This window comes from Poecilia reticulata, chromosome 5 (genome assembly GCF_904066995.2).
Source record: "Poecilia reticulata chromosome 5, P_reticulata-male-v2, whole genome shotgun sequence".
NCBI classification, from domain to species: domain Eukaryota; kingdom Metazoa; phylum Chordata; class Actinopteri; order Cyprinodontiformes; family Poeciliidae; genus Poecilia; species Poecilia reticulata.
Window position 1 is genome coordinate 7,725,860 of NC_088834.1, and position 19,250 is coordinate 7,745,109.

Here is a 19,250-nt window from a genome sequence, read left to right on the forward strand (position 1 = left end):
TCTTACGGAACACGTATTGCTACTTGCAAATGATAAAGATGTCTTTAAGAGGATCTATTTTTGTTCAGTGGAAACAGGACCATATTTCTAACCCTTTGTTGGAAACTGTCCATTTTGTGCTCCACAGCAGCCTTTCTGCTTTGTTCCTTTTATCTTTTAGCATTATAGAAGGAAATAAAACATGGCATCTGGCAAAAAATACAAACATGGCCACTGCAGCTTGTGGCACCAGTTTGTGATGTGCGGTTTTAACACTATAGTACACAAGTTATCTACTATATATAAAAGTGGTGAAAAAAAAAATCTAATCAAGAGTTAAAATTGTTCTTTTTTTCCCTATTTTTCTCTCACATTTATCATGGGATTTCATTTGAAAGGTAGTAGTTTCCATTTGGGAGTTTTAGAAACACCGTTAGGGAAAAATACCATTCTATTTGCCAAACTCTGTTATCTTTTGTGTTTTTCATAGATTTGATCAGAAAAGTTGAAATAAACTATACTTTAGCAACACTGGCAGTAAAAACTTCTTTTTTAGAAGTTCTTTGCAAACTTTTAAAATAACTGAACAATACACATCAGTATACTAGGTTAACAATTAAAAAGGAGAAAAAGAAAATTCTGGAAAACGACCAGGTACTGTACTACATACGACGATGACCAGACGACTATTGAAATACTAGTACTAAGAACAGCCCACGAGATGGTGTGTAAATAGTCTCATGGAAAGGTTACACTTAAATTAACTTGTTCCGGTGTGCTGTCAAATCATTATCTGTCATGGCAGCAGTTTGCTTTTTCACTGCTGTTATTTTGAATGAAGCAGACTGCATAACATCACAGGGGAAAATCTTGTTGACACAGCAATCACTGTGCCTGTGTTTGTGCTGGCAGTGAGTTTTCATCCTCCCCCACATGACTGATAATATGACAACATCCAGCATATAGGAGAGACCCATCTAAACTAATTAAATCTGCCCCTCTTTGCAACATCAGAATAACACTTGCAGAGCCTGCAGCAGCAGAAACGGAAAACAAAGATAAAGACGTATGAGGTAAACATCTACTTAGAAGTGCCATAATTTGGAACGCAGCAAAAAAAAAACTTTGCATACTTTTCATTTTGGAATCAGAACAAAAAGCACACCTCACGCTGACAGAAAAAAAAACTGCACAGAAATTAATTATAACATATGTTTTGTTTTTCTCTTTGTTTTTAGGCCAAACTCTGGTCATTTTAGGGTCATGTACATTAGCAAAATCTGTAGGTTTTCTGATTTCACATTTAGCATGCGTTTCTGAGTACAACACATACAACATTTTTTTCAATTATCCAAGAAAGGAAAAATCATATAATTTTGTGCTCATCTTGGTTTAAACTGTGTATTCTATATTGTCGCATGTGTGCGAAGGTGATGATGCCATTGGCACAAAAGCAAGATGCATTTTCATTCACTGATTTCATGTGTACAGCAAGCTCTCCCCCAGTGTTATAGAGTTCAAAAGATCACCTAATCAGCACCTCATTAGACAGACTGATGTGTGCTTATGTTTGAATTCAACAAGCGCTGTCAAATGGAACAGCAATCATGCATGCAGAGACACTGATTAACGAAAATTTCTCAATGTTTTCAGAAGTTCTACAGCACAACATTGACATCGTTGTAAATGGAAGCAATTCTCACTGTGTGTTTACCGTCTCCTCATACCTAAATGCAGATGTAATGCTCTGCCAGCAAATCACATGAGATGCAGTGATAGCAGTCATTTAGTGTTGCAGTGGCGTCAAGCTTCCATACAGAGCTCAGTATTACCCTGGTGCAGGAAAATTCATCTCCATCTAAATGATAAGACTCATCTCCGCCATTGCAAAAAACAAAAAAGAACCATTTGCCAGCACAAGTCTGACGATAAACTGATCTCCTGTCATTAAAATTGCCCGTGTGGAAAAAGAGAACAATGCTGATACACAAATCCTCTGGTTGACTGCACACATTCACATCAGGTTTGAGTGATTTTAGCAGCTTGGCCATCGATCCGGGTGTATATTTGCGCACGCCTTCACAACTTATCTGAGCCTACAACGTGTAGTGAGTCATGTAGCTCAAGGAGAGAGGGGAGGGGAAATCATTTTTTAATGCAAATGACACAGCCCAGGGAAGAGCACAGCCTTAAGTGGGAGCTGCTTGAATGCAAATCTCACACTTCCATCTGTTTCCATTCTCTTCAGGAAGAACACTGGGGTTTTACCTGTTTTAGCGCCCCCTCCTGGAAACAGCTGTTTCTGTAAGACTGCACAAGCAATGGGCTGACCATATTAGAGCTCTGTTTGTCCTCGGGTCATAAATCTGCTCCATAAATATCTGCCGCCCCTTCTTATTGAACCGTTTCCACAATGCACACAGCTCCACTGCTAAACATCGTCAAGACATGACAAATTCCATTTACTTAGCACCGGGATATTTATTTTTGCTGCACCTTATACTTCTAAAGCGTTTGCAGTTTTGCTTATTTATTTTAGCTTTAAAAGTTCTGATAAATAAGGCAGCAAGGTTAAATGTTAAATAAAGGAACTGTGAAAAAAAGTTTTCTCCAAACCACATAAAGATGAGTTTCCTTACAACTAGAAATTATTTTTGTGAAAAAAAATGAATAAAAACATACAATTTCTGCTCTCCAAGGTCAAACAAGTGAAAGAGATGCAGTGGTGCCATATTTTCGTGGTTTTTTTAGTCTTTATCTTGTCGTTGCTCACAGCTGAGTCCGGGGTGTTTATTGAAAACGAAATAAAAATGTTATAAAAAGTGAAGCCGAAGGAATCGGACATCGGCACTTATACAAATCTCACAGTTGGATAAAGCTTCCTTGAGCCAATAAGTAACTAAGTTGCTACCTTTGCAAATTCAAAAGAAAATCCCATATTTCTGTAATGGGAAAAAAATGCCACAAAAGAAATTTTGGCAGTATTGTTCTAAAACTGCTGACAGATCTTGGGAGTGTGCTGACAGACTTAACTCCTAGATTGTGGAAAGTGCTATTGATAGCTCTCCTTTAAAAGGCCACTCTATTGAAAAACCAAAGTGGAAATGTGAACTCAGCAGAAATCTCCCTGTGTGAGGAATTACCAAGACCTCACGGTGGCTTTATTACATGCACAAACACACACACACACACACACACACACACACACACACACACACACACACACATTTGAGCACACACATATCCAGCCATTCAGAGATTTGAATATACACTCAGCAGAAATATCCACACACATCGACAGGTTAACACCTGCGTAAAAATACGGCTCAGTCCTTTCAGCACAGGAAAGGCCAGAAACACAAACCCTGAAGTCAGCTATGAGTAGAGGTTTCTGAGCACACTTCCTCTGAGCACAGACGGGGAGTGAGGGGGGGCATAATCAAAATAATGTAATTTAGGGCCCCTGCATGATTTCATCAAATTGTCCCTAAAAACTGCAGAGCACTAAATTTAATAAGATTTATGCCATGGGGCTTTTTTTTTTCTTGATCCTGCATTCTCTTAGCTTGATCAAAATAAGTAAACATACATAGCATACAAAGCACAGTGTAAAAAAGAGACGCTTCCTAGCGAGAATTCTTTTTTTTTTTTTAAGTTTGTTTAATATTGTTTTACGTGGGCTGATATGATTCAGTTTGCTTGGGGCAATCAAATATAAAAGCTCCTTAAGTTCAAGATAAAATATTCTTTAGAACGAGAACATCAGTCAGTCGGCTCCCGGGCTGCTATTCTTTAGGTGACTTTGACTGCTGACCCTCTCACTCCTCCCCCCACAGAGCCAGGACGGTAAGAAGCCTGCTCCCTTTTAAGAATCAATAAACTATCACATGATCATTTACTGCGCCTCTAGGGCTGTAAGCTAACAACCTTTCATAAGTTTTTTTTTTTTCTTTTCACAACAAGGTGATATGAAGTAATGTTATATGTGAGGTCATTTTAGAGCAGTTATACATCTTTTTAGCCAGTAGACAGACAGCTTGCATTCTTTGGAGAAAATCTATTTTTAATTGGGGGAAAAAAAGTCCAGACAAAAATTATATATGAAATCATAACCCCAAAATGTATTTGGATAAGGAATGACAAAGATAGCACTTTGTTCAGGACAGCACCAAGACCAAAATGATATGTGTTAAAAAGGTATCAGCATTGTGGTGTATGAAGCATACATTTACAACAAAGAAATATGAATTAAAAAGGATGAAATGCATCAAACAGCAGCTCAAATTTGGTTACTATTAGCTTTCAAAAGTTCATCCACAGATGTGGAAATCCAAAAGACCTGAGGGTGGTATTGCAGCAATAGCTGGTAATGAGTAGTATCGCCTCAATGAGGCTTAGCATGTGTGCAGATTTCCCTATCCAGGGATGTGTAAAAAGACTTTGAAAAACAAGTATTGCTTTCCTTTCCACTTCACAATTGTGCTCTGCTACACAACATAAAATCCTAATCAATTGTCTTGGCATTTTGGTTATAACATGACAAAATTTGAATAAGTCTAAAAGGCATGTATGTGTGAATGCATCTGCATGTGGGATATGGAGAAATAGAAACAAGTCAGATGTTTAGATGTAAAAACAGTGAGTGAGACTTGCAATAATATAATATTTTAGATGTTGCATAAGACTGACAGAATGTTTGCTGCTATTATTGTTCAAAATAGTTAGTAAAATGTTGTGTGCACTTTTCCAAGTATCTTTGCAAGATTGGATTTTACATCACAAATAAATGCCTAACTTATACAGTATCGTATGCATCATACCCAAATCATCAGAAAATCTACTCTCAGAGCTACAGATTACTGCAGTTACTTCGTGTTTTATGGCACTACATTTTGACACATCTGCTTCTTAATGGTACTGCAGGTGTTTTCCGCTTAAAAGGCTGATTAGCCCTTCCCTCAGTTTGCAGGCAGCCTGAAATGTGCTTTGAATTACACAACAAAACACACCTTGAAGCGGTGCTCATAGGAGGCTGATGGAGCCGTCACTCATACTGTCAAAAAGGCAGCCATGAAAGGATTTCTAATCAGCCAAAGACCCTGTTTTGAACCTGTGAGTTTTGCACTTTGTGTGGGCTTTTAAGCGATCCTTAACGACCTAAATATGATAAAGACTGATGGAATTTTATTCATACAGCTCAAAGCACTGACGAGTAGAACTCTAAAAAGAAAACTGTTCCTTCTAGACAGAATGTCCCAGTTTATAACCTGCTTGCACATCACTGTCAAAATTTCAGTATGCAGCGGTATTAAAATGTACCCACTGCACAGAATGACATGCACAAATGGATGCATTAACATAAATGTCCAAATGCGTTTCATTTAGTTTTCAACTGAGTGTGTACTGTAGTACTTTGGGGGGGGCAGAGGGGATGGGAGAGAATTGACTGGACATTTTTATTATATTTCTCCCAAACTGTGAAATTGTTGTCTATTTAAGCAGATAAATCCATAAAACGTCTTATGTGAAAGACCTTTAAATAATATATATACAAAACATGGACTGCAAAACTAGCATAGATCTAGGGCCCATGAGCAGCCTAACAATGAGCTCCATTCACACAGAAAATAAAGACACAGTAGACTGCTACAAAGATGTCAACAGCTATGTTTTGCCCTAAAGTGCCAAGTTGCTTCCATGTAGCCAGTCAAAAGGACCAAATAAGTCTAGAGACGCAACAAGGTGTTTTTTCTTTATCCATGACAATTTTCAGTTTTCTATGAGGTGTGACCTACTAATTCAGATTTTGACTCTTTTATTTTTATTTCCATTTCAAGAACTAAAGCACATACGAGAGAAAACTGTGTTGCAGGTTATAGTAGTTAAAGTGTAATAAAATTACACATGAAAACATTTGTGCAAATCATACAATGTTTTTTTTTTTTTGCTTTTCTAGTCATATTTAAATGTTTCAGATCAAACAGAGTTCAATTTCAGTCAAAGACAACTTGCATAAAAGCTAATATTTGGAAGTTGTGCATTCCATTGAGGGGAAATAGCTATTTAAACCAACCTACCTGTGTGGAAATATAATGCTTGTATTGCTAAATTATGGATTTACTTAGATTAACTAAATGTCTCGGCTCAGTTTCACCAGCCACACCCAGAAACTGTCTGACAACATCGAGGTTAAAACAAAATATCCTCCAATCAAAATAAATTAATATGACAGGTCAGAAATAAAGTCATTAACAATTATCAGTCTAAAAAAATGTTACAGAACCATTTATAAAGACCTTTAAAACACAAGGGAAACACCAAAGAGGATTAGGTAGTAATGACAATGACATGGAACAGCAGTGAAGCTTCCCAGTAATGACCAGCCTACAAAAATGACTTCAAGAGGGAATCAACAACACACTTATAAATTCTGCTGTCAACCAGGAAATCCTGAAGGAGAATGTATGACCATCAGTTTTTGACTTCATCCTCAAGGACACTTGGATTATGTAGCTGGATACTGATCTAAAGCAGAGCAAATCCACCTGTGAATGGCTTAAAATCAGTAATTAAAAAATAAGGTTTTAGAGAGACCTTGTCATAGTCTGACTTAAGTCCAACTGAGTCTTACAACAGAACTAATATGCATTGCAAACCCTTCATTGTGACTAAATTCATAGTTACATGTGAAGTAAGACAAGTTTTTTTTTTTTGTTTTTTTTTACACAATTTGTCTTACACAATGGAACTGACTTGTACGGGTACTGGACTTAGGAGGGTGTGGGCCCCGGGGCTTGAGCCAAGGTGCGGGCCCTACTTAATCATGGTTATACAGTTGCACATTAACATGCACAAACACAAACACACACACACGCACCCACGCGCACACACACACACACACGCACACGCACACGCACACACACATATAATGTTGGTGGCGTTTCAACACCACCACCAAATGCCAGTGATAAAATTAAGGCATTCAGACCTTATTCATTCACAAAAATACAAAGCATCTTTCAGGGCCTCAAAACGCCGGGGCCCTGTGCTGGAGCCCCGGTAAGTCCATGCTAAAATCTGGGGTTGACCGTATGTTTGTTTAAATGCACTTTGAAGTCAGTGCTTTCCTTTGCACATTAACATTGTGCATTAGTGTTAGAAATTTGATTGACTGCAGCCTTGTCCAATTTTCTAAGAGACAAATCAATTATCTCATTTTATCTTATCATGATCAATAAATACCTCTTTCCCAAGCAGTTTAACATTACCGCTTACAACTTTCCTTACAAGTAAACTTTTTTAAAAACAAGAAAACAGAAAATGACAAATTTGACAGTCTCCCTGGCAGTCAAATTTTCCTGTGTAGTGTTGATGATGCAGTGTGTACAAACTCCAACTGAATTCATTCAGTAGGCAGTGGACTACTTCATCTTAATGCTGCCTTATTATCAGCCAACACTGGCTACTCTGTGCACTTTGTGGCTTTCTGTGCTTTTCAGCAGGGTTTTGACCTTAATAGTTTACGTGGACAGCTGCTTATGTTTGCAAGATGCAACTCAGACTGTTGTGGTCACAGGGTCATCAGCACCATCACCAATAAATGCAACACCTGCAAAAAAAAAATAAGGCTACATCCAGTCATGCACTGAATGTTAAACTTGTTTGTTACTGAGCCAAAAAGTGTTTCTGTTTGGCTTTTCTTCAAGAAAAAACTAAAACGAGATCTTACGAGTGACACTAGATGTTTTTGGAATTTATTTGACAATAACGAAGAGCAGTGGTGTGTTGTTTCTTAACTCTAGACTAATTAGGGGCATGCCATAGCAATGCATAAGGAGAGCAGTACTGACTTGCGAAGCAAGTCAGTACTGCCTCCATGCATTGCATGGCAGGCACCTATTGTTCTACACCTAATAGAATGTCTGTATATTATTAGGCCCGAGCAGCTAAGCGCTGCGAAGGCCTATTGTAATCGTGCTGTTTATTATTAGGCCCGAGCAGCTAAGCGCTGCGAAGGCCTATTGTAATCGTGCTGTAAATTATTATTCTTCCGTAAAATAAATTGGCTTTTTGGGGGCTTTATCATATTCAAAAACTCACCAAACTTGGCGGCCGCATAAAGCCCGGTGAAAATTTACGTATTTTAAGGTCGCCGGAAATATCGCACAAGAAACCGCTCAATGGCGCCACCTAGCAACTTTCAAAAGACCCTTTTCTTTTCACTTACTTTATCGTAGAGACTTGAAATTCGGTACAGTTGTTGAGCTCCCCAAGACACTCAGAATTTACAATTAATGTCATAGTGCAACTATCCTAGGAAGTCGGCCATTTTGGATTGAAGTTCCGATTTTGAGCCCATTTTGGCCGTTTACAGACGTCGCATTTGATCGAACTCCTCCTAGGGATTTCGATCGATCGGCTTCAAACTCGGTCAAATTGTTCATAAGGCATGGCCGATTCAAAGTTATCAAATTTGTGAGTTTTCAAGTATGTTGAAGGGGTCGTTCCAGGGGTCAAAGTTCACCGATGTACCAGAAAGTCATAAAGTGTTATATCTCCTACAAAGAAAGTCACAGAGCAACCAAACTTTATATGTGTGATCACCTTTGGATGACCTACAACACCCAGTTGTGAAATTTTGAGTCTACCTAAGCCATGCCCCCTTAGAACAGGAAGTGTCATGTTTTACTGCGAACGTTCACTATCTGACCCCTTTGACCTAATCAACATGAAACACTGTCGACAGACAGAAGACATGTTGATGTTTCAGGGTGTCCAACCCCGTTTGGTTTGGATGCAGTAGGTGGGCGTGGCGCATGGCGAAGTGACCTTTAACGGCGTCTCCTTACGTTTGGCCTTGAATTCCACAGTTTAAAGCCCAGCTTCACCAAACTCACTAGGTTTGATCCTTGTGGGCCCCTCGACAGGAATCCGGTGTGATTTTTTGTGGGCGTGGCCTAATGTCTCAACAGCGCCCCCTTGAAGAATTTAAATAATCAGCCCCAAGCTATTCTTTAACCTAGAATTATGAAACTTGGTACACTTGTGTATCTTGTCAGGACCTACAAAAAAGTCTCTTGGAGCCATGGTCCAAACCCAACAGAAAGTCGGCCATTTTGGATTAAATTCGCCATTTGCTGTTTTTCAGAGACGTCGTATTTGATCGAACTCCTCCTACAGCGTTTGACATACAGACTTCAAACTCAGTCAGCAGAGAGTTCAGATATTAAAGGTCTAAAGTTATCACAGGAATTTTTGTATGTCAAAGCATGTGGGCGTGGCTAAGTGCCAAACTTTGACTATTCGCCATAAAACATCAAAGTGAAATAACTTCCACATACAAGGTCACAGCTGCTTCAGACTTCCTATGTCTCACTACTGACCAACCCTCATTAGATTCTCATGGTCAGATGATGACGTAACCTTAGCTCCGCCCACTTTTAACAGGAATTCAGCTGTTTTTTCTACTGTATGTCTTATTTTTACTGAGTAATACATATGGAATTAATCTTCTACCACCTGACATAATATGAGCTGATGATGAACTGTGAGGATGAACTCTGACTCATGGGGGCGTGGCCAACTGGCTGTCCTTCGCCATATGCATGCAATTGTCTCTGAATCACACACGCATCTTCCGATTGGCACCAAACTGGATACGTTTGACCTGTGTTCAATGCTAAAGAGCCCAAGAGGATTGAATTGTTATTTTACTCTACAGCGCCCCCTAGGTCATCCTATCACCAATATCTCTTCTCTACATCGACCGATCTGCACCAAATTTGTGGTGTGTCGCCAGGGAACCATGCCGAACTCAACGGTGCGATCTGCCTGGCTGACGCGCGGCTCAACTGTGCGAAAGGGTACGCGGTGGCAGGCGGGCGGCGGTGCTGGGTCCCCCGCGGTGGCTATAGGCCGGAGCGGCGCTTGGCTGCTCGGGCCGCTTGTTATTATTATAACATCTTCTTCCATTACCGTTAATGCGGCTCGTACCGCTGCGTGCCCACCCACAAAAGTGGTATGAAACACACACACAGGACTGTTTATGGCTGACTCAAAAACCCTTTTTAACTCCCCCTCACAGGTATAAATATCGCCCTATTGGTCTGAAAGTTGGTCATAACATAGATACACATGCCTGCTCATGTACAATGTTTACAAAAATTTGCTAGGGCTTATGCTTTTTGTCAGGGTCCTTCAGACTGACGCCTGGTGTCTCCCAAGTATAGAAACTGTCTGAAGAGGATTTTCCCGCTCTTTGGCTCTCACAGCTGCAGTGGATTAATTACCATAGCAACAGAATACAGTGTCTGGAACTGCAGCTCCCCAGGACTGCACTGTAGGGTTTACTGGTATTTACAACTGCTTGTGTTTTCAGCATTATACTACTGATTCAAGACTATAACCATTACACATATGTCCCCCCATGTTAAAATCTGACATAAATAAGAATAAATAGTTGATTAAAAGTCTATGGACAGAAAATAACGTCGCTGCTCCTTTAAGGAACCAACGGCACAGACGCGGCGCCTGGGTGATGCTACAGATCACAAACCTGACAGAGAGAGCAGAAGAGGATTCGTAGGAAAAGAGCGGTGATGAACGGAAAAGCTTAATATAGTTGAGAAAACATAAATTACCTGGTCGAAAACTGACTGGGATTTAATGAGAACTAAGTTACATCGGTTTTGGTGAGTTTTGTGTTTATTTTCTTACATTTTTACCGTGTTGTACTTTTCCTTTTAGCAGAGAGCTAAGGCTAAAAACGTAGCCGTTTGCAAGGAAATACTCCGTCATAAACTGTTATCAGGTTAATATATAAACTGTTATCCGGGTAATATATTGGGTTTATGAAGAATTTATTTGAATAATTTCAGGATTTAAAAAGACTTTTGTCGTGTTTGTGACCTATTACACAGGTCAGGTTTTTTTGTTAGTTGGAAGCTTGGTCGGAGCAAGGATTGGTCTGCCATGTGTGACGTAAGTAATGATAGACAACATGCTACTGATGCTCCAATAGCATTCATGCTATTGTTAGCATTTTGGCTCATTTTAGCTTATGCAACATACTAAAATGAGCAAAAATGCTCATACTACCGTACGAGTACAGCTTAAGAAAACATGCTTCTGACTCCCCGCAGGTTATTGACTACACTGCAGCTTTCTTAAGCATGATTGCTAATTTTTACCATCGGAACGCTTTATTAAAAATCCGACGGCCACACTTTGGCATGCCCCTTTAAAATTTCTGCAGGAATTTTCTAGTTGTTAAATATTACACCAGATAAAAGATGTTCAACATGCCAGTTTAAACTTTGAACTATTTGCAAAACGACTGAGCTCTGCAACATTAAAACATGGATAGAACTGTAACTACATTAATCATAGCTCTTCTTCTCTTCAGTGTTTCTGTCAGTTTCTGGTGGTGCAGCTCTGTGCTGCCTTCAGGAGAATGGGACATCAGAGTATCATCCATAAAACTTCACCCACATGGCATTTATTGTGCAAACTAGAGCTTTCAGAGGGAAAACAAAAGTTACTTTTAGTGCCATACAAATATGAGACAGAAACATGGATTATATCTTTATATAGACATGTCTATTGATTTATAGATTAATAGTTTTACTGGACAGAAATTACAAAGAACAAATCTGGTTCTTAATCAAATCCTAATGAGTCAAATTGAAAGTGTCATGGAGTCGTCAGCCTCATGACATTAACACTGACAGTAAAAACATAAATAAGTGATCAGTTATTTATGTTATGGTCTGTAAGATATATTTATTCTCCGTACTAGATGTGGTCTCAACAAACCCATGGCACTTCAACACTATTATTTTACCTTTTATCTGGAAATAGTGTCTGTTTATTCTTGCCATATAGTCTCTGCATTAATTATTGCTCAAAAGGTCTTGCCATACCAGTTTATTCCTCTGTATTTACTTTAGTTTCTTTGTTTATTCTTGCATTGTGTTCTTCATTCATTTCCATTTAGTTTCATTTGATTAGTTTTATCCTCTCTTGGTTTATTGCTTTGTCCACTTTAGTTTCTTTCCTATTGCTAGATTTATTTTATCATTTATTGACGCTCACCATCAGTAATCTTTACTCATCACCTGCTGCGCCTCCTAATCGTCATGTGTTTCACATCATGTGTTGATTTTTTCACCGTTCAGCGTCAGATTCTCTGTTTTTATGCCATAATTCACATCTAGTTCGTCGCTCCGTTTTATGTCCCGCTTCTCCTGTTTCAGAGTTTTGCGCAATGTGCGCGTCTTTTAATTTTTTTTTTTTACCGCGTATGGTGCAGGGCGGTCGGGAAGCGTATCGATGGGGAAAAGGCAGACTGACATAAACCTTTTAAAACAACGGAAACAATATCTGCATTCTGATTATTGAAATTTAAAAGTGCTGTGTTGTTCTATCACCCCCGTTTCATACCGGACCACTTACAACACCGTGTTAACGCTATAAAATGAACGCTCTCTATCGTGGTATCACCCATGGAGGGATTTCTTTATTTAAATGGGTTCATTTTTCAGAGGGATACAGAACCGCTACTCTAAATCATTGTTTCTTCTGCTGTGCCATCACAAATAATAAATTTTCCAAAAAATGAATCACCAATGAACTGACTTGAAGGAAGATGGACGAATCTCCAGCAGTAGCAAGCCATAAACAGGAAACAGGCCCTCCTGCCAGTAGGGCATGAGGGCCCTACTGGCAGGAGGGCCCTCATGCCAGTAGGGCCCTCATGCCCTACTGGCATGAGGGCCCTCCGTAATTTGACACCCTGCGTAATTTGCAGGGTGTCAAATTACGCAGTTAAAACTCTGGCCCGGGAGTGAATTTACAAAAGCGATCACCTGATGTCTTGAAAGGTCAGTCTCTCCCGTCACATGGTACTGATCATGTCTGGTCAGCAACTAAATATGTTGTTTACAAAGTGTGTTTTATAAAACCACGACATGCCCTATAGACCTTTAAATTTCATCAACTGTTTTTAAATAGCTATAAAACCAGAACATTTAGTGCAAAACTTGCACATGGGATTGTTTTCGAAGAATTAAAGACTCCTCTTGCGGACAAGCAAAAAAAGGAAAGTCACGTGTACAGGTTGTTTACCTGAACATCCGCAAAACAGGTGATTAGTTATGCGATTAGTGATCCCATGGGTAGGCTCATCAGGTGCCTAGCAGTCATGCTTTTGGACTTTGGGAGGAAGCCGGAGTACCCGGAGAGAACCCACGCATGCATGGGGAGAACATGCAAACTCCATGCAGTTACTACGAAGCCCAGGAGGTTAGCCAAGAGACCAACAGGAATAGCTATGGAGCATTGGAGTTCGGGCAGGAGACTGACAGGACTCGTTATGAAGCCCTGGAGAAGTGTATTGCATATTGCATTTTCAAAAGTGTAGTGGAGAAGTCTCCAACCACACGTCTGACTACAGGCTGCTGCTTCTGTGGCTGGTCTGAAACAGCCGCAAAACACATGATTAGTGATGTGATTAGTGATCCCATGGGTAGGATTGTCAGGTGCCTAACAGTCATGCTTTTGGACTTTGGGAGAAAGCCGGAGTACCCGGAGAGAACCCACGCATGCATGGGGAGAACATGCAAACTCCATGCAGTTACTACGAAGCCCTGGAGGTTAGCCGAGAGACCAACGGCACTAGCTACGAAGCGTTGGAGGTTGGGCAGGAAACCGACAGGACTCGCTACCAAGCCCTGCAGGTCAGACCGGAGACCGACAAGTCTTACTACGAGGCTCTGGAGGTCAGGCAGGAGACCGACAGGACGAGTCCTGGAGAAGCCCTGGAGAAGTGTAGTGCATATTGCGTTTTCAAAAGTGTAGTGGAGAAGTCTCCGACCACACATCTGAATACAGGTTGCTGCTTCTGTGGCTGGTCTGAAACAGACATGCTGTATTCATGATGGCTAGACAAGACTTACTACTGGCAGCTATTTATGCTGCTTCTCTGTGTCCCTCAGCCTTTTCTCCAACTGTTCCACTTGAAGCTGCAGGTTTTTGTATATATTCTCAAAAATAGTGCCCTCCTTCTCCAAGGTGGTGTATTCCTGCTCTAAGGCGGTGTTTATTTCCTCCAAGTAAGTGTTTATTTGCTCCAACATGGTGCTTTTCTGCTCCAGATCGGCCTTTTCCTTCTCTAGGGCAGTGTTTTCCTGCTCCAGGGCAGTGTTTATCTGTTCCAAGACCGCGCTTTTCTGCTCCAGAGTGGTCTTTTCCTTCTCCATGGCAGTGTTGTCCTGCTCCAGGGCAGTGCTTTTCTGCTCCAAATTGGTCTTCTCCATCTCTAGGGCAGTGTTTTCCTGCTCCAGGGCAGTGTTTATCTGCTCCAACATGGTTCTTTTCTGCTGCAGAGTGGTCTTTTCCTTCTCTAGGGCAGTGTTTATCTGCTCCAACACGGTGCTTCTCTGCTCCAGAGTGGTCTTTTCCTTCTCTAGGGCAGTGTTTTCCTGCTCCAGGGCAGTGCTTTTCTGCTCCAAATCGGTCTTCTCCATCTCTAGGGCAGTGTTTTCCTGCTCCAGGGCAGTGTTTATCTGCTCCAACATGGTGCTTTTCTGCTGCAGAGTGGTATTTTCCTTCGCTAGGGCAGTGTTTATCTGCTCCAACACGGTGCTTCTCTGCTCCAGAGTGGTCTTTTCCTTCTCCATGGCAGTGTTGTCCTGCTCCAGGGCAGTGTTTATCTGCTCCAACACCGTGCTTTTCTTCTCCAGAGCGGTCTTCTCTTTCTCTAGGGCAGTGTGTTCCTGCTCCAAGGCAGTGTTTATCTGCTCCAACACGGTGCTTTTCTGCTCCAGAGTGGTCTTCTCTTTCTCTAGGGCAGTGTTTTCTTGCTCCAGGGCAGTGTTTATCTGCTCCAAAATAGTGCTTTTCTGCTCCAAATCGGTCTTCTCCTTCTCTAGGGCAGTGTTTTCCTGCTCCAGGGCAGTGTTTATCTGCTCCAACACCGTGCTTTTCTTCTCCAGAGTGGTCTTCTCTTTCTCTAGGGCAGTGTTTTCCTGCTCCAAGGCAGTGTTTATCTGCTCCAACATGGTGCTTTTCTGCTCCAGAGTGGTCTTCTCTTTCTCTAGGGCAGTGTTTTCTTGCTCCAGGGCAGTGTTTATCTGCTCCAACATGGTGCTTTTCTTCTCCAGAGTTGTCTTCTCCTTCTCTAGGGCAGTATTTTCCTGATCCAGGGCAGTGTTTATCTGCTCCAACACGGTGCTTTTCTGCTCCAGGGCGGTCTTCTCCTTCTCTAGGGCAGTGTTTTCTTGCTCCAGGGCAGTGTTTATCTGCTCCAACACAGTGCTTTTCTGCTCCAGAGCGGTCTTCTCCTTTTCTAGGGCAGTGTTTTCTTGCTCCAGTTCAGTGATTATCTTCACCAAGATGGCACTTTTCTGCTCCAGAACCGTGTTCTCCTTCTCTAGGGCAGTGTTATCCTGCTTCAGGGCAATGTTTTCCAGCTCCAGGGCAGTGTTTATCTTCAGCAAGACGGCACTTTTCTCCTTCTCCAGCTTTTTATTTCTAATTTTAATCATGTTCATGTTCTCCTCATTTTCTACCGTCAGAGTTTGTCTGTTGACGAACAACATGCTGACTTTTTTCAATATGTCAAACAACCACATACTGAGCTGACTCTGTAGATAAATCCAAAAACACAATCACTTAAGAGACAACACTTATGCTTACTCTGCGACTTCTGCAGTGGTAATGACCGTAGAATTCAAGACTGCAGCCTTGTGACATCAATGCATCACTCTCTGTGACATCAATTTGTGTGATGTCACAAATTGATGTCACTACCTCAACAGAACTAGAAAACTGCTGAAGTTTGAATAAAAACAAACTTTACAGCTAAATGCAACTTGGCTTAGCTGATGGCCATTTCAGACAGTTAAACTGGTAATATATTAATTACCAAGGCTGTAATCCGCACTTGGGAGTCAGCGGCTCTTGAGGATAATGGCCTGGCACAGCAGGGTGCGAGGACCAACTCTCTTAAAAAAGACATGTTAAAAAATAACACAAAAATGTATTACCTTTAATGCACATTTTGTGTTCGTTTTAACACACAATGTGTTAAAATGTACAGAACATTATAACACACTGTATGTGTTAAATATTTCAACACATTTTTGTCTTGGTCAGGCACAGATTTTCTAACAACAGATTATATAATTCTTAATGACAGTTTCAAGTATTTTTTTTTTCTAAAATGGTTTTCAAATTTTTTTTTGTATTTATAAAATGTTTAACTTCTAAAAAATGCCAAGTAAACATTTTTGTAAACCTTTACTGCCTACAAAGGTCTTCTGTAAACTTTAATCAATTTTAGCAATTCATATATCAAAATTATCAACTTTCTGTGCTATTTGTGCTTTTTTGTTATGTTTCCTTTCAACAATTTCTGGTTTTGTACTAATTTATGCTTATGCTAATTTATGCTATTTTCCACTTTTCAACTATTTCATGTTTTATACTAATTTCTGCTTTTGCTAATCTATACTATATGTTTTGCTATGTGTTACTATTGTACTTTTTCAAATATTTTAGAAATGCAACAATTTCTTCAAGTTGCCATCTGTCCCCGCAATAGCTGTTGATTGCAGTAAACCAATATTGTCATATTTAAGCTTTCATTTTTTGACAGAATGGACATCAGAAGTAATGACACCCCCTACCTCTTTTTTTTTTGTTTATTTGCTTTCATTTTTCTTGTGCTGCCTGCACTTCTCTTGCTGAGGCGCTGTAATGCAGTGACAACGGTTCGCCACCAGTGGGCATATAGAGCACGGTGAGCAGCACTCCTGACTCAGCGAGCCAACGGCAATTAAGCGCAGCAACGGCTGGTCAGCGAAGGCGCTCACTGTCGCTCTCCTGTTTCAACAGTGTTCATCGAAATAAAAGATGAACACTTTTATTTCGAAAGTGTTCGAAATAAACCACACTGATTATTTTTTAAGTGTGCAACAATTGGAATAGATGTATGCATATAGATGGATGGATGGCTCATTTGATTGATTGATTGATTGATTGATTGATTGATTCCTACAAAGGTTAGCTCCAGCACCAGGGTCTTTCTTCTGCAATTAACAATTTGTTTGCTTAATGTGATTTCTCCTGCTCAATTTCATGTCTGCTTGTGTTTCCGATTTCTTTATGCTCCTTCCACTTTCTAGGATTTTTGTGCTTTCTTTCCTACTTCCTATGCCTTGTTCAGATCTTTTTTTCTAATGTATTTTTCTTCTAATGTATAACTTTTACTTTTCTCCTCTTTCAATTATTTCAGGTTTTATATCATTATTTTATATTTTACTACTACATTCCTTGACAAACAGTGTTCAACTCTCTGCATGTTGTGTTTAGTTATATATGTGATATTTGCTCTAAAAACCACACAAAAATACACTAATGCGTGAAGCGTGCATTGTACATAGAACACATATATTATTATAAACTTAAAGATGGTTTAGAGTTTATTGAGGTGTAACCTGAGGATCTCCTCAGCTATGCACCACATATCTGAGAAGAGACATGGAGGAAATTAGGGGTTGAAAACTGCACACACCTGCTCCTTCATTTAGCTTAAATCTTATTGTATAGACTAGGTCAGTGTTTCTCAGCCTTTTTTGGACCAACGCCCCCCTAGCCTTTATTCAGGTCCCTCACCGCCCCCCACCAAAGAATTTGCAGGCTACTTTGCACTGACTATTATTTTATCATTAATATTACTATCACTATTGTAGATGTTTTGATTTTTATGCTTGTTTCTGAATTTCTCATAAAAATAATTTCCCAGAGAATAAAAATGTCATGGGAATATAAATTATTTTCACAGGCGTCTACGAAAAATGCAATGAACATTCAAGTTAAAATTGGTAGGTCTAACAGCAGCCAGTCAGAGTGGAAAAAATATTCTTATTCTTATCAGTGCCATTTTCTAGTTAGGGGCATGCCATAGCAATGCATAAGGAGAGCAGTACTGACTTGCGAAGCAAGTCAGTACTGCCTCCATGCATTGCATGGCAGGCACCTATTGTTCTACACCCAATAGAATGCCTCTTTATTATTAGGGGCATGCCATAGCAATGCATAAGGAGAGCAGTACTGACTTGCCATGCATTGCATGGCAGGCACCTATTGTTCTACACCCAATAGAACGCCTCTTTATTATTAGGGGCTTGCCATAGCAATGCAAAAGGAGAGCAAGTCAGTACAGATCGGAGTTAAAATGATTACATAAATTAATAAAAACGACAAATTTTGAGATTTTGTGTCTCACAGAATCAGTAATCTTTCTCTATGAAACACACACACAGGACTGTTTATGGCTGACACAAAAACCCTTTTTAACTCCCCCTCACAGGCATAAATATCGCCCTATTGGTCTGAAAGTTGGTCATAACATAGATACACATGCCTGCTCATGTACAATGTTTACAAAAATTTGCTAGGGCTTATGCTTTTTGTCAGGGTTCTTCAGACTGACGCCTGGTGTCTCCCAAGTATAGAAACTGTGTCTGAAGAGGATTTTCCCGCTCTTTGGCTCTCACAGCTGCAGTGGATTAATTACCATAGCAACAGAATACAGTGTCTGGAACTGCAGCTCCCCAGGACTGCACTGTAGGGTTTACTGGTATTTACAACTGCTTGTGTTTTCAGCATTATACTACTGATTCAAGACTATAACCATTACACATATGTCCCCCCATGTTAAAATCTCACATAAATAAGAATAAATAGTTGATTAAAAGTCTGTGGACAGAAAATAACGTCGCTGCTCCTTTAAGGAACCAGCGGCACAGACGCGGCGCCTGGGTGATGCTACAGATCACAAACCTGACAGAAGAGCAGAAGAGGATTCGTAGGAAAAGAGCGGTGATGCTCAGCAAGGCAGTTCATTAGTATTTGTACAAAAGTTAGCATTTCACTGTCTATGACTAGTGCACTAGCACTTTTACCTAAAGTTAGCTTTTACCTAATTTTCTCATTAATTAGACATGTTTAGTATACTGAATAGAGTAGTAAAATTAAAACAACATGGTCGTGTTGCTCCACATGCTACTGCCAGCATTTAAGCTAACATTAGCATATTGGCTAATTTTAGCTTATGCATCAATTCTAACATAATGAATGGTACAACTACAGTTTATTAAACATGCTTCTGCCTCTCCAAAGGTTATTGACTACGTTGCAGCTTTCTTTAGCATTAATGCTAATTTTTAACATCATAGCGCTGCGTCAAAGCCGACGGGCACACTTTG

The 19,250-nt window shown here is 40.1% G+C and overlaps 1 protein-coding gene across 1 annotated transcript in view; it reads right to left on the bottom strand.

Annotated features, from left to right (window-relative positions):
- The window catches only part of arhgef10la (Rho guanine nucleotide exchange factor (GEF) 10-like a), a 140,957-nt gene that overhangs the window by 107,311 nt on the left and 14,396 nt on the right, over positions 1–19,250 (bottom strand). The gene's annotated exons all lie outside the window — the stretch shown is intronic.